The sequence below is a fragment of the Mytilus californianus genome, unplaced genomic scaffold (genome assembly GCF_021869535.1).
Source record: "Mytilus californianus isolate M0D057914Y unplaced genomic scaffold, xbMytCali1.0.p SCAF_47, whole genome shotgun sequence".
NCBI lineage: Eukaryota > Metazoa > Mollusca > Bivalvia > Mytilida > Mytilidae > Mytilus > Mytilus californianus.
Window position 1 is genome coordinate 689,763 of NW_026262698.1, and position 12,230 is coordinate 701,992.

Genomic DNA, 12,230 nt, shown 5'->3' on the forward strand with positions numbered 1-12,230 from the left:
GATTTTTTTCATGTTGCTCAGACTCCTTGTTTCAATAATTTTCTGCATTCATTTAATTATTTGTTTAATAATGCTGCAGTGTATAACAGATTTATGTAGTACATTGAAACTGGTTTATTCTATGATTGAATTTTTCCATATAAATGACTTCAGTTGTCTGGAAGCCCCCCCCCCCCCCCCCCTTTTTCCCACTTTCAAGAAATTTCAGTTGGGCAAAAAATATTGTCTGAATGAAAAGCTTGCAAAAATGCAAAGTGTAAACACTCAGCTAATGTCTGTTTTAAGCCATTTTTTTTAGTCTAATGATTACAGTCATTCTTTGTTTCTGTAAATATTTACCTGAAATGTGTCAACTTGCAAATTTTAAAAATATTAAAAGTATCAATCAACAAATATTGCCTGCCTGCCACTGTGACATGAAAATCTGATGAGTCAATAATTTTCACTTGATTTTTAGTCTTTGTTCTTATTGTATAAATAAAACTACTATGCAAGTGAGAAGTTAACACACACACATTTGTATTTTGCCTGTCCTTATCAAGGAACCTGTTGTACACTAACCATTCATGTTTAAGTGTGTCTGGGCCCTGGTAACAAATATTTGTCATTGTGTTTTCAAAGTGTGTGCATGTTCTTAAAGAAATGTTTTGAAAAAGTTTTAGTGGCCATTCATCAAATTTGTTTTTCTTCCATATACATATATATATAGTAGCTGTATTTATTTTATCATTAGTTCTGGATTTAGAATTTTTATCACATGCTGTTTTATAAGGTCCTTTACACTTGACAAATTGGTTTGCAAATTGTTGAAGGCTAAAACTGTTACCTATAATTATCATCATCTATCAATTGTCAATCATGTCAATATGGGTTTCTTTTAAAAAAAAAATAGTTCAACCCAGATATGCTGCTGCTGAAGAAATTAACATTAACAATGGTATTTTTCAAATATAGCATTCATTAATTACACTATTCCTTCATTGAAAATGAAAAAAAAAATATTTTAAATTGAATGCATCCAAGGGCTTTCCTGGATTAACCTTCAACAGGTATGCTCAATGCCTAGTAGATACACGTCTTAATACAAGTGAGAGCTATATGACCATTAAGAGCATTAAAAAAAGCTATATTGCTTCTGAGGTCTGCTTTGAAGATGGCATATGAATGTCTCACTCTGATTTTTGGTGATCCTGTTTTGTTGCGTTGATATTAATTTTTTCAACCCACAACTTTAATTTCACACTAATCTTTTTCGAGGTCTATATGATGGAAATTTTTGTTACTGTAAATTCAGAAAGGATAGCAAAGTTTTTATTACTGCAATAATGTGAGTGGGTGAGTATCTAAATAATAAATTGCATTCTGATACCTTTTAATCTGATTAAAATGCAAATCCTATGTCCACGCTTATTACCAGAAAACAAAGCTTGGACACAGAATCTATACTTAAATCAGATACATATATATACCATTCCTATATCTGTGTGCTGATTTTTCTGCAAAAGCAATACTTTTTACACATTTTATTCCATTCTTCAAATTTGCAATAATAAAAGCACACAATAATTTGCAAAATCATGTGATTACATATAGGAAAAGGGCACCTAGGCATCTCATTCTAAATACTACACATGGAGCAGGATCTGCTTACTCTTCCAGAGCACCTGAGATCATCTGTATTTTGTGGGTTCAAGTTGCTCACTTTTCATTTTTCTAATTTGAATATTAGTTTAAACTTTTCATCAAATAGTCTGAAAACAGAGATATGTATCTGCTGAAAATGTTTATTTAGGTGCTAGGGTCACCACACTTCAAAATCTCCCTGGAAGCATATAACAGTGAAAAGTCATGTCATGAGAGGCCACTAGAGAGACATCAAAGATACCTCTGGGAGAAGTGAATGATTCTAAAACCACTTTTAAGTCCTTCACACCTAATAAATCATTAAAGTAGACCTTTTACATCTTTGATATTTTTTTATGTCTCAAATACTACAGTACCTACATGCATATGGCTAATGTGCTTGCTTTGCATCTATGAATGTTGTATTGTATTGCAGCAGCAGCATTGTCTCATGTACATCTACCCCATGTCATCAATATAAAATGATTATGGTGTTTCACTTTGTATATATAAAAATATAAAAATGTTAAGAAAAAAAAAGTTTATTAAAAGATAAATAAATACAAATGCATAAAAATAATGTTAAAATGAAACATATGTAAATAATATCTTAAATAATTGTAAGTAAATAAGCTTCAATCAAATAAACAAAATTTAATGCAACTTAAATACTTTGAAAGTTAAAAAAAACCCAAACACATAACAATAAAGTTTAAAATTTAAGAAGCATAATTATTGTTAAAAAGTCCAAGTTAAAGTAAAAACAAGTCAAAAAGTCCTCTTTTCCATAAATCCTCAAAATGGAAATGTTTCCTGCTCTTCTTTATTCCTTATTTCTATTGTTACATGTATCTGTAAATATATAATTTATGCATATGATATTAAATGAAAATAATTTCCCAACTTCTCTAGAGTTGTCATATGAAATTATAATTTACATTTTAATTGTCTACTGATTCTTATGTGGTCCAAGTTTTAATTTAAATTGAATGTTTCTAATTTCACTAATGTAAAACTAATCAGATGTGAAATAATTGCCAATGAGACAACTATCCCCAAAAAATCAAATGGAGTGGATATAAGCAATTTTATGCTACACTAAAGCCTTCAATCATGAGAAAATCCCATAATGTATACCGGTATACTTAAGTTTGTTTTTAGATATTTGTTATTATTTTTTTGAAATTGAAATTATTCTTATTTTAATCTTAAATAATCAAAAGTATGTATATAAGCTTCAATAAAAAAAACAAAAAAATTTAGACTTTTGATGTAAATAAATAATTTATTTTAATGACTTTATATGATATTTCTGATAAGAAAAGGTCAAAATCATATACAGCAACATATGTTCAAAGAAATATTTCTATTTATTTATTCATTTACTTCAGTATCTTAACATGTTAAAGTTAAATTCATCACTATAATAACATATCAATCTGTTTAATAGATATTAATATATATTTTATGATATTAAATGTAAGTAAACGTCATAATTACAAACAAAATATCAGTATGAGAGCAACAATATAAAGTAAATGCACAAGTAAGTCTGTATTCAGGTTGAGAATTCAAACTCTCCTTGTGCAAGTTATCTGAACTAGGATTGCTGTAATCAAAGGTCTGTGGTTATCTATGACGGACGGACAGACAGACGGACAACGGTATACCATAATACATTTGTACCTCTCATAAACGGGCGTATAAAAAGGAGGGTTCTTTTTCCAAATTGTCTTTGCCTGATAAATATTCTATTAAGAATTTCTTTTAAATATTTAGGAACTTTCCTTTTATCATTAAATGACATTTTATCAAAATAAATGTGAAAATTACTAAGAATATTCATTTCTAATGAAAATTAATCTTCAAAATGACAACAGATTATGGGTCTATTCTAAATTTAAAAAAAATAACTTCATATTACATTCCTTTAACTGTATCTGAACATGATTAATGAAAAAAAACACTGCCTAGATTGTCAAAATCTTATGAAGAATATTTATATCTATATTTCAAGTAAAGACAGAAAATGGCGAAATGTTGACTTTCTTATCAGATAACCTATGTGTAACATCTGTGGTCAGTTTATTCATGTCAATATAATACTTCCATGGTTTATTGGGAAGAGTGATATATAAATTACAAGGACTTCAAACTGTGAAGCTAATCAGTTGTGAAATTTGAGATTCCCTCAAATCTGAGGGCATTCTTCGGGCTGTACTATAAAGTATATGAGCAATCAGGCATCCACCACCAATAAAACCTGGCCACAACACATACCTTGCCAATCCTGTGGCGTTAAAAATCAACAATTAATCACATATAATTTGTGTGTTTTTTTAGCATGGAAGGAGAGGCAGAACTGATACTTTCCTCCTGATTAATATTTCATATACCTGAAATCTGTTCAAAATATTTTTCATGACCATATATGCATTATTTAACAAAAAAATGGTACTGTTGTTCACATAAACAAGGGTCTGGATGGGGTGTCCTCCATTTCTATATTATTAAATCTTTAAGGTCATTTGTCTCTATTCTTTATACTTTTTGCCCATCATTCTCTTTTCTCAATAAATTAGCACAACATTATTCTCTATTACTTATATTTTTTAGTCAATTTTTCTCTATTCTTTATACTTTTAGCCATAGTACTCTATTCTGTTGTTATTTTTTTTTGTCACACACTCATTGAACTAACCTTTTTACTATTCGAGAGAATCAAACAAATGATCACAAATGCTTTACACAACCGTAATAATTAAACTAAAATATAAATGCTATCATTGACAGGCCAAAATTAAAGTTTTATTTAAAATTGGAGTCTCACGCTGGGAAAGGGGCGTTTATTTACATGTGGTCTGTGGAAATTTCAGCATCGAAAAAGGGGCAAATATATAGCCATAATTTGGCATAAACCGATCTGATCAATAAAATTTTGTTATGGATATTGTTCATATCTTTCTACTAACCATTAAAAGAATATTACTAGGATTTTGTGAGCACAGAAACCTACTATTCATGTGGATCTGTTGAAAAATGGCGTCGATTTATGTGCTTCCCTTTCGCAGCCTCAGTTGCAATTTGACACGGAGTGATGGGTAATTATGCAAATATTTAGGGACTCCCATCATCATAGATACTATTTTTGGTCATTTTATATTTAAATAGCCATTAGGATGCAAATGTGTCAGTTATTTTCAGAAGGGGAAAACACCCGCCATATTTTTATCTTCCAAAACAACAACGTCACTTGCCATTTTCAGATGTTTGTTTCTTGTAAAATAATATCTCCTAAGAAGAAAAAATAGCATAGTCACCTGTTAAACTTACCTATATAACTAATTGATGATGAAATGATACAAGTTTAATTGTCTTTAATAATAAATTTCTTGAAAAATCAAACGTACACGATGTAAACAAATTACCGAGATGGTGCGATACTGTCGCCGTCTATGTAAAAATCGCGATTGTCGCCCTTGAATTCTTGTCCGTTACGTCATATGGAAGGAGGCGCAGAACTGACGTGTGGCTTTCCCACTGGTGGGAAAGCCAGTGACATTGAAGAGTTCTTTCCGGTGGTCACGCGGGAAAGGGGACATAATCTAAAAATTTCGAGGTGGCGCTGTAATCAGCGTGTAAACAAAAACGTAGCATATGATTCAGACAATAAATTTATCAAAACGACTTATCATCCAACAGTATTTGCGGTTTAATCTTCATCAGAATAGATTTTGTCACACGACTGCCAAAAATATATTAAAATAAGTGCTTCGTTATTGAAATATGGTAATTCAAAAGACTACCTCCGTTGGTTTCCAAAAAACCGCGGGTAATACCCCCGTCTGAAAATAACTGACACAATTGCATCCTAAAGCTTTTCATTGGTTGAGATATAAATAAATGTGACCCAGAAACACATGGGCACATGACTATGTAAAGAATCCCCCGTCACTTCGAGTCTTGTTTACATAATAAATACCTCAACCGGAGGTCAAAATTCAACATTTTCTAACGTTTTTGGAGTTATTTCATTGCAAAATGGAGCAAATGATGTCAATTTTACCAGTTTTTAACCACGAAATTGATTCAGACAATGAAGTGTGATGATGTTTCCTGGATTTTTAATATGTTTTACATAAAAATATTGATAGGTTGAAGGCTTTACTCCGTCATTTGTTGATTTTTTTCATGTTGCTCAGACTCCTTGTTTCAATAATTTTCTGCATTCATTTAATTATTTGTTTAATAATGCTGCAGTGTATAACAGATTTATGTAGTACATTGAAACTGGTTTATTCTATGATTGAATTTTTCCATATAAATGACTTCAGTTGTCTGGAAGCCCCCCCCCCCCCTTTTTCCCACTTTCAAGAAATTTCAGTTGGGCAAAAAATATTGTCTGAATGAAAAGCTTGCAAAAATGCAAAGTGTAAACACTCAGCTAATGTCTGTTTTAAGCCATTTTTTTTAGTCTAATGATTACAGTCATTCTTTGTTTCTGTAAATATTTACCTGAAATGTGTCAACTTGCAAATTTTAAAAATATTAAAAGTATCAATCAACAAATATTGCCTGCCTGCCACTGTGACATGAAAATCTGATGAGTCAATAATTTTCACTTGATTTTTAGTCTTTGTTCTTATTGTATAAATAAAACTACTATGCAAGTGAGAAGTTAACACACACACATTTGTATTTTGCCTGTCCTTATCAAGGAACCTGTTGTACACTAACCATTCATGTTTAAGTGTGTCTGGGCCCTGGTAACAAATATTTGTCATTGTGTTTTCAAAGTGTGTGCATGTTCTTAAAGAAATGTTTTGAAAAAGTTTTAGTGGCCATTCATCAAATTTGTTTTTCTTCCATATACATATATATATAGTAGCTGTATTTATTTTATCATTAGTTCTGGATTTAGAATTTTTATCACATGCTGTTTTATAAGGTCCTTTACACTTGACAAATTGGTTTGCAAATTGTTGAAGGCTAAAACTGTTACCTATAATTATCATCATCTATCAATTGTCAATCATGTCAATATGGGTTTCTTTTAAAAAAAAAATAGTTCAACCCAGATATGCTGCTGCTGAAGAAATTAACATTAACAATGGTATTTTTCAAATATAGCATTCATTAATTACACTATTCCTTCATTGAAAATGAAAAAAAAAATATTTTAAATTGAATGCATCCAAGGGCTTTCCTGGATTAACCTTCAACAGGTATGCTCAATGCCTAGTAGATACACGTCTTAATACAAGTGAGAGCTATATGACCATTAAGAGCATTAAAAAAAGCTATATTGCTTCTGAGGTCTGCTTTGAAGATGGCATATGAATGTCTCACTCTGATTTTTGGTGATCCTGTTTTGTTGCGTTGATATTAATTTTTTCAACCCACAACTTTAATTTCACACTAATCTTTTTCGAGGTCTATATGATGGAAATTTTTGTTACTGTAAATTCAGAAAGGATAGCAAAGTTTTTATTACTGCAATAATGTGAGTGGGTGAGTATCTAAATAATAAATTGCATTCTGATACCTTTTAATCTGATTAAAATGCAAATCCTATGTCCACGCTTATTACCAGAAAACAAAGCTTGGACACAGAATCTATACTTAAATCAGATACATATATATACCATTCCTATATCTGTGTGCTGATTTTTCTGCAAAAGCAATACTTTTTACACATTTTATTCCATTCTTCAAATTTGCAATAATAAAAGCACACAATAATTTGCAAAATCATGTGATTACATATAGGAAAAGGGCACCTAGGCATCTCATTCTAAATACTACACATGGAGCAGGATCTGCTTACTCTTCCAGAGCACCTGAGATCATCTGTATTTTGTGGGTTCAAGTTGCTCACTTTTCATTTTTCTAATTTGAATATTAGTTTAAACTTTTCATCAAATAGTCTGAAAACAGAGATATGTATCTGCTGAAAATGTTTATTTAGGTGCTAGGGTCACCACACTTCAAAATCTCCCTGGAAGCATATAACAGTGAAAAGTCATGTCATGAGAGGCCACTAGAGAGACATCAAAGATACCTCTGGGAGAAGTGAATGATTCTAAAACCACTTTTAAGTCCTTCACACCTAATAAATCATTAAAGTAGACCTTTTACATCTTTGATATTTTTTTATGTCTCAAATACTACAGTACCTACATGCATATGGCTAATGTGCTTGCTTTGCATCTATGAATGTTGTATTGTATTGCAGCAGCAGCATTGTCTCATGTACATCTACCCCATGTCATCAATATAAAATGATTATGGTGTTTCACTTTGTATATATAAAAATATAAAAATGTTAAGAAAAAAAAAGTTTATTAAAAGATAAATAAATACAAATGCATAAAAATAATGTTAAAATGAAACATATGTAAATAATATCTTAAATAATTGTAAGTAAATAAGCTTCAATCAAATAAACAAAATTTAATGCAACTTAAATACTTTGAAAGTTAAAAAAAACCCAAACACATAACAATAAAGTTTAAAATTTAAGAAGCATAATTATTGTTAAAAAGTCCAAGTTAAAGTAAAAACAAGTCAAAAAGTCCTCTTTTCCATAAATCCTCAAAATGGAAATGTTTCCTGCTCTTCTTTATTCCTTATTTCTATTGTTACATGTATCTGTAAATATATAATTTATGCATATGATATTAAATGAAAATAATTTCCCAACTTCTCTAGAGTTGTCATATGAAATTATAATTTACATTTTAATTGTCTACTGATTCTTATGTGGTCCAAGTTTTAATTTAAATTGAATGTTTCTAATTTCACTAATGTAAAACTAATCAGATGTGAAATAATTGCCAATGAGACAACTATCCCCAAAAAATCAAATGGAGTGGATATAAGCAATTTTATGCTACACTAAAGCCTTCAATCATGAGAAAATCCCATAATGTATACCGGTATACTTAAGTTTGTTTTTAGATATTTGTTATTATTTTTTTGAAATTGAAATTATTCTTATTTTAATCTTAAATAATCAAAAGTATGTATATAAGCTTCAATAAAAAAAACAAAAAAATTTAGACTTTTGATGTAAATAAATAATTTATTTTAATGACTTTATATGATATTTCTGATAAGAAAAGGTCAAAATCATATACAGCAACATATGTTCAAAGAAATATTTCTATTTATTTATTCATTTACTTCAGTATCTTAACATGTTAAAGTTAAATTCATCACTATAATAACATATCAATCTGTTTAATAGATATTAATATATATTTTATGATATTAAATGTAAGTAAACGTCATAATTACAAACAAAATATCAGTATGAGAGCAACAATATAAAGTAAATGCACAAGTAAGTCTGTATTCAGGTTGAGAATTCAAACTCTCCTTGTGCAAGTTATCTGAACTAGGATTGCTGTAATCAAAGGTCTGTGGTTATCTATGACGGACGGACAGACAGACGGACAACGGTATACCATAATACATTTGTACCTCTCATAAACGGGCGTATAAAAAGGAGGGTTCTTTTTCCAAATTGTCTTTGCCTGATAAATATTCTATTAAGAATTTCTTTTAAATATTTAGGAACTTTCCTTTTATCATTAAATGACATTTTATCAAAATAAATGTGAAAATTACTAAGAATATTCATTTCTAATGAAAATTAATCTTCAAAATGACAACAGATTATGGGTCTATTCTAAATTTAAAAAAAATGGAAAATTAATAAAAAAAAAATCATAACTTCATATTACATTCCTTTAACTGTATCTGAACATGATTAATGAAAAAAAACACTGCCTAGATTGTCAAAATCTTATGAAGAATATTTATATCTATATTTCAAGTAAAGACAGAAAATGGCGAAATGTTGACTTTCTTATCAGATAACCTATGTGTAACATCTGTGGTCAGTTTATTCATGTCAATATAATACTTCCATGGTTTATTGGGAAGAGTGATATATAAATTACAAGGACTTCAAACTGTGAAGCTAATCAGTTGTGAAATTTGAGATTCCCTCAAATCTGAGGGCATTCTTCGGGCTGTACTATAAAGTATATGAGCAATCAGGCATCCACCACCAATAAAACCTGGCCACAACACATACCTTGCCAATCCTGTGGCGTTAAAAATCAACAATTAATCACATATAATTTGTGTGTTTTTTTAGCATGGAAGGAGAGGCAGAACTGATACTTTCCTCCTGATTAATATTTCATATACCTGAAATCTGTTCAAAATATTTTTCATGACCATATATGCATTATTTAACAAAAAAATGGTACTGTTGTTCACATAAACAAGGGTCTGGATGGGGTGTCCTCCATTTCTATATTATTAAATCTTTAAGGTCATTTGTCTCTATTCTTTATACTTTTTGCCCATCATTCTCTTTTCTCAATAAATTAGCACAACATTATTCTCTATTACTTATATTTTTTAGTCAATTTTTCTCTATTCTTTATACTTTTAGCCATAGTACTCTATTCTGTTGTTATTTTTTTTTGTCACACACTCATTGAACTAACCTTTTTACTATTCGAGAGAATCAAACAAATGATCACAAATGCTTTACACAACCGTAATAATTAAACTAAAATATAAATGCTATCATTGACAGGCCAAAATTAAAGTTTTATTTAAAATTGGAGTCTCACGCTGGGAAAGGGGCGTTTATTTACATGTGGTCTGTGGAAATTTCAGCATCGAAAAAGGGGCAAATATATAGCCATAATTTGGCATAAACCGATCTGATCAATAAAATTTTGTTATGGATATTGTTCATATCTTTCTACTAACCATTAAAAGAATATTACTAGGATTTTGTGAGCACAGAAACCTACTATTCATGTGGATCTGTTGAAAAATGGCGTCGATTTATGTGCTTCCCTTTCGCAGCCTCAGTTGCAATTTGACACGGAGTGATGGGTAATTATGCAAATATTTAGGGACTCCCATCATCATAGATACTATTTTTGGTCATTTTATATTTAAATAGCCATTAGGATGCAAATGTGTCAGTTATTTTCAGAAGGGGAAAACACCCGCCATATTTTTATCTTCCAAAACAACAACGTCACTTGCCATTTTCAGATGTTTGTTTCTTGTAAAATAATATCTCCTAAGAAGAAAAAATAGCATAGTCACCTGTTAAACTTACCTATATAACTAATTGATGATGAAATGATACAAGTTTAATTGTCTTTAATAATAAATTTCTTGAAAAATCAAACGTACACGATGTAAACAAATTACCGAGATGGTGCGATACTGTCGCCGTCTATGTAAAAATCGCGATTGTCGCCCTTGAATTCTTGTCCGTTACGTCATATGGAAGGAGGCGCAGAACTGACGTGTGGCTTTCCCACTGTTATATAGACAAAACCATAAATGTTGTCAGGTCAATGACTGGATCTATACGACGGTCTAAGATATTCTTCAAATATTAGAAAATAAGACTTTATAAGTTTTGTGCGTCTAAAGCCCTTTTCTGGATTGAACTTTATCGAGAAAGATCAAACCCAAATGTAAGTTTATGATGTATAAATACCTGTGTTGGTTAAAGCTATATGATCAAAAGTGACATAAAAATATTTAAATTCATTTGACTTTAAAGCTCAAATTTGTATTATGGACATGGAACCTTGTTGCTTAATAATTTTTTACATTTATCAACGGGGAATTTAAGAAAAGTATAAATTTATTTAATTATGTCAGTTTCGAAGTACTGTCTACTAAGTTGATCAAATTTATCGTAGGAAAATGAGTTGTATATAAGTTCAAAGATGGAATAAAAGAATAAAGAGAGTTTTGAAGGCAATGTCCTAAACAAATACACGTAGTTCACATCAACCGATCATATCTATTAAGTTTATGTGAATACTTTTACTTAACAATCTGAATAAATTTCAGATCTATTTGCAGTCAGAGCAAAATTACATAAACAATGCCAATAGTTTTCTCATTTGAATTAATTTTATATGTTGTCATGTCGCAGCCTTTTTAGCTAACTACGCGATAGGGGTTTTGCTCCTTGTTAAATATCGTACTATGACCTGTAGTTGAATGAATCTACGACATTGTGGTCTCTGATGCTCTCTATGGCAAACATACTACTTTCTATTTGTATATTGATAGAACTAAAACAAGGTCTCCTGGTTGTGAATGTTCCATCCATTTAGTGGAAAATGTTACCAAATTAGTCTTGGAGGATACAGACGATGTTGTAGAGCTAGTCAATAACAAGAGACATGCGCACATTCAGAAACATTTAGATGGAAACGTCTACATGAACGTGCATAATTACGAGGGAACTGATTGTCATTTGTACATTATTTACCCTAATGACCGCATGTAAAGTTCATTTTCTCAAGGAATATCCCTAAGATTTTATTAAATACATAAATCTGTATGAAGCATTTCCATGTTTCCTGAATTACCAAAACGTGGAAAATAAATTTCGATTGTGTGAATGTAAACTGAATGAATCAGAATGTGATTAGTAAATGTATATTAGAATAGGGATGTGTGTAGTGATAGCAAAAGTAACAACAATATACCACAAACAAAAGGACTTGGATATTAGCAACTATAGGTCACATAACGACCTT

The 12,230-nt window shown here is 30.3% G+C and overlaps 1 long non-coding RNA gene across 3 annotated transcripts; it reads right to left on the bottom strand.

Annotated features, from left to right (window-relative positions):
- Positions 1-2,149: 2,149 nt before the first annotated feature.
- On the bottom strand, positions 2,150-10,793 carry LOC127700045 (uncharacterized). Of its 3 annotated transcripts, none has more exons than XR_007981413.1 (2): positions 10,420-10,793; positions 2,150-2,475 (listed from the first exon to the last, which is right to left on the bottom strand). It is a non-coding gene; the product is annotated as an uncharacterized LOC127700045 (long non-coding RNA). The 3 variants fall into 3 exon arrangements; XR_007981414.1 differs by lacking the exon at positions 10,420-10,793 and adding an exon at positions 4,596-4,940; XR_007981412.1 differs by lacking the exon at positions 2,150-2,475 and adding an exon at positions 7,949-8,274.
- Positions 10,794-12,230: the final 1,437 nt, after the last annotated feature.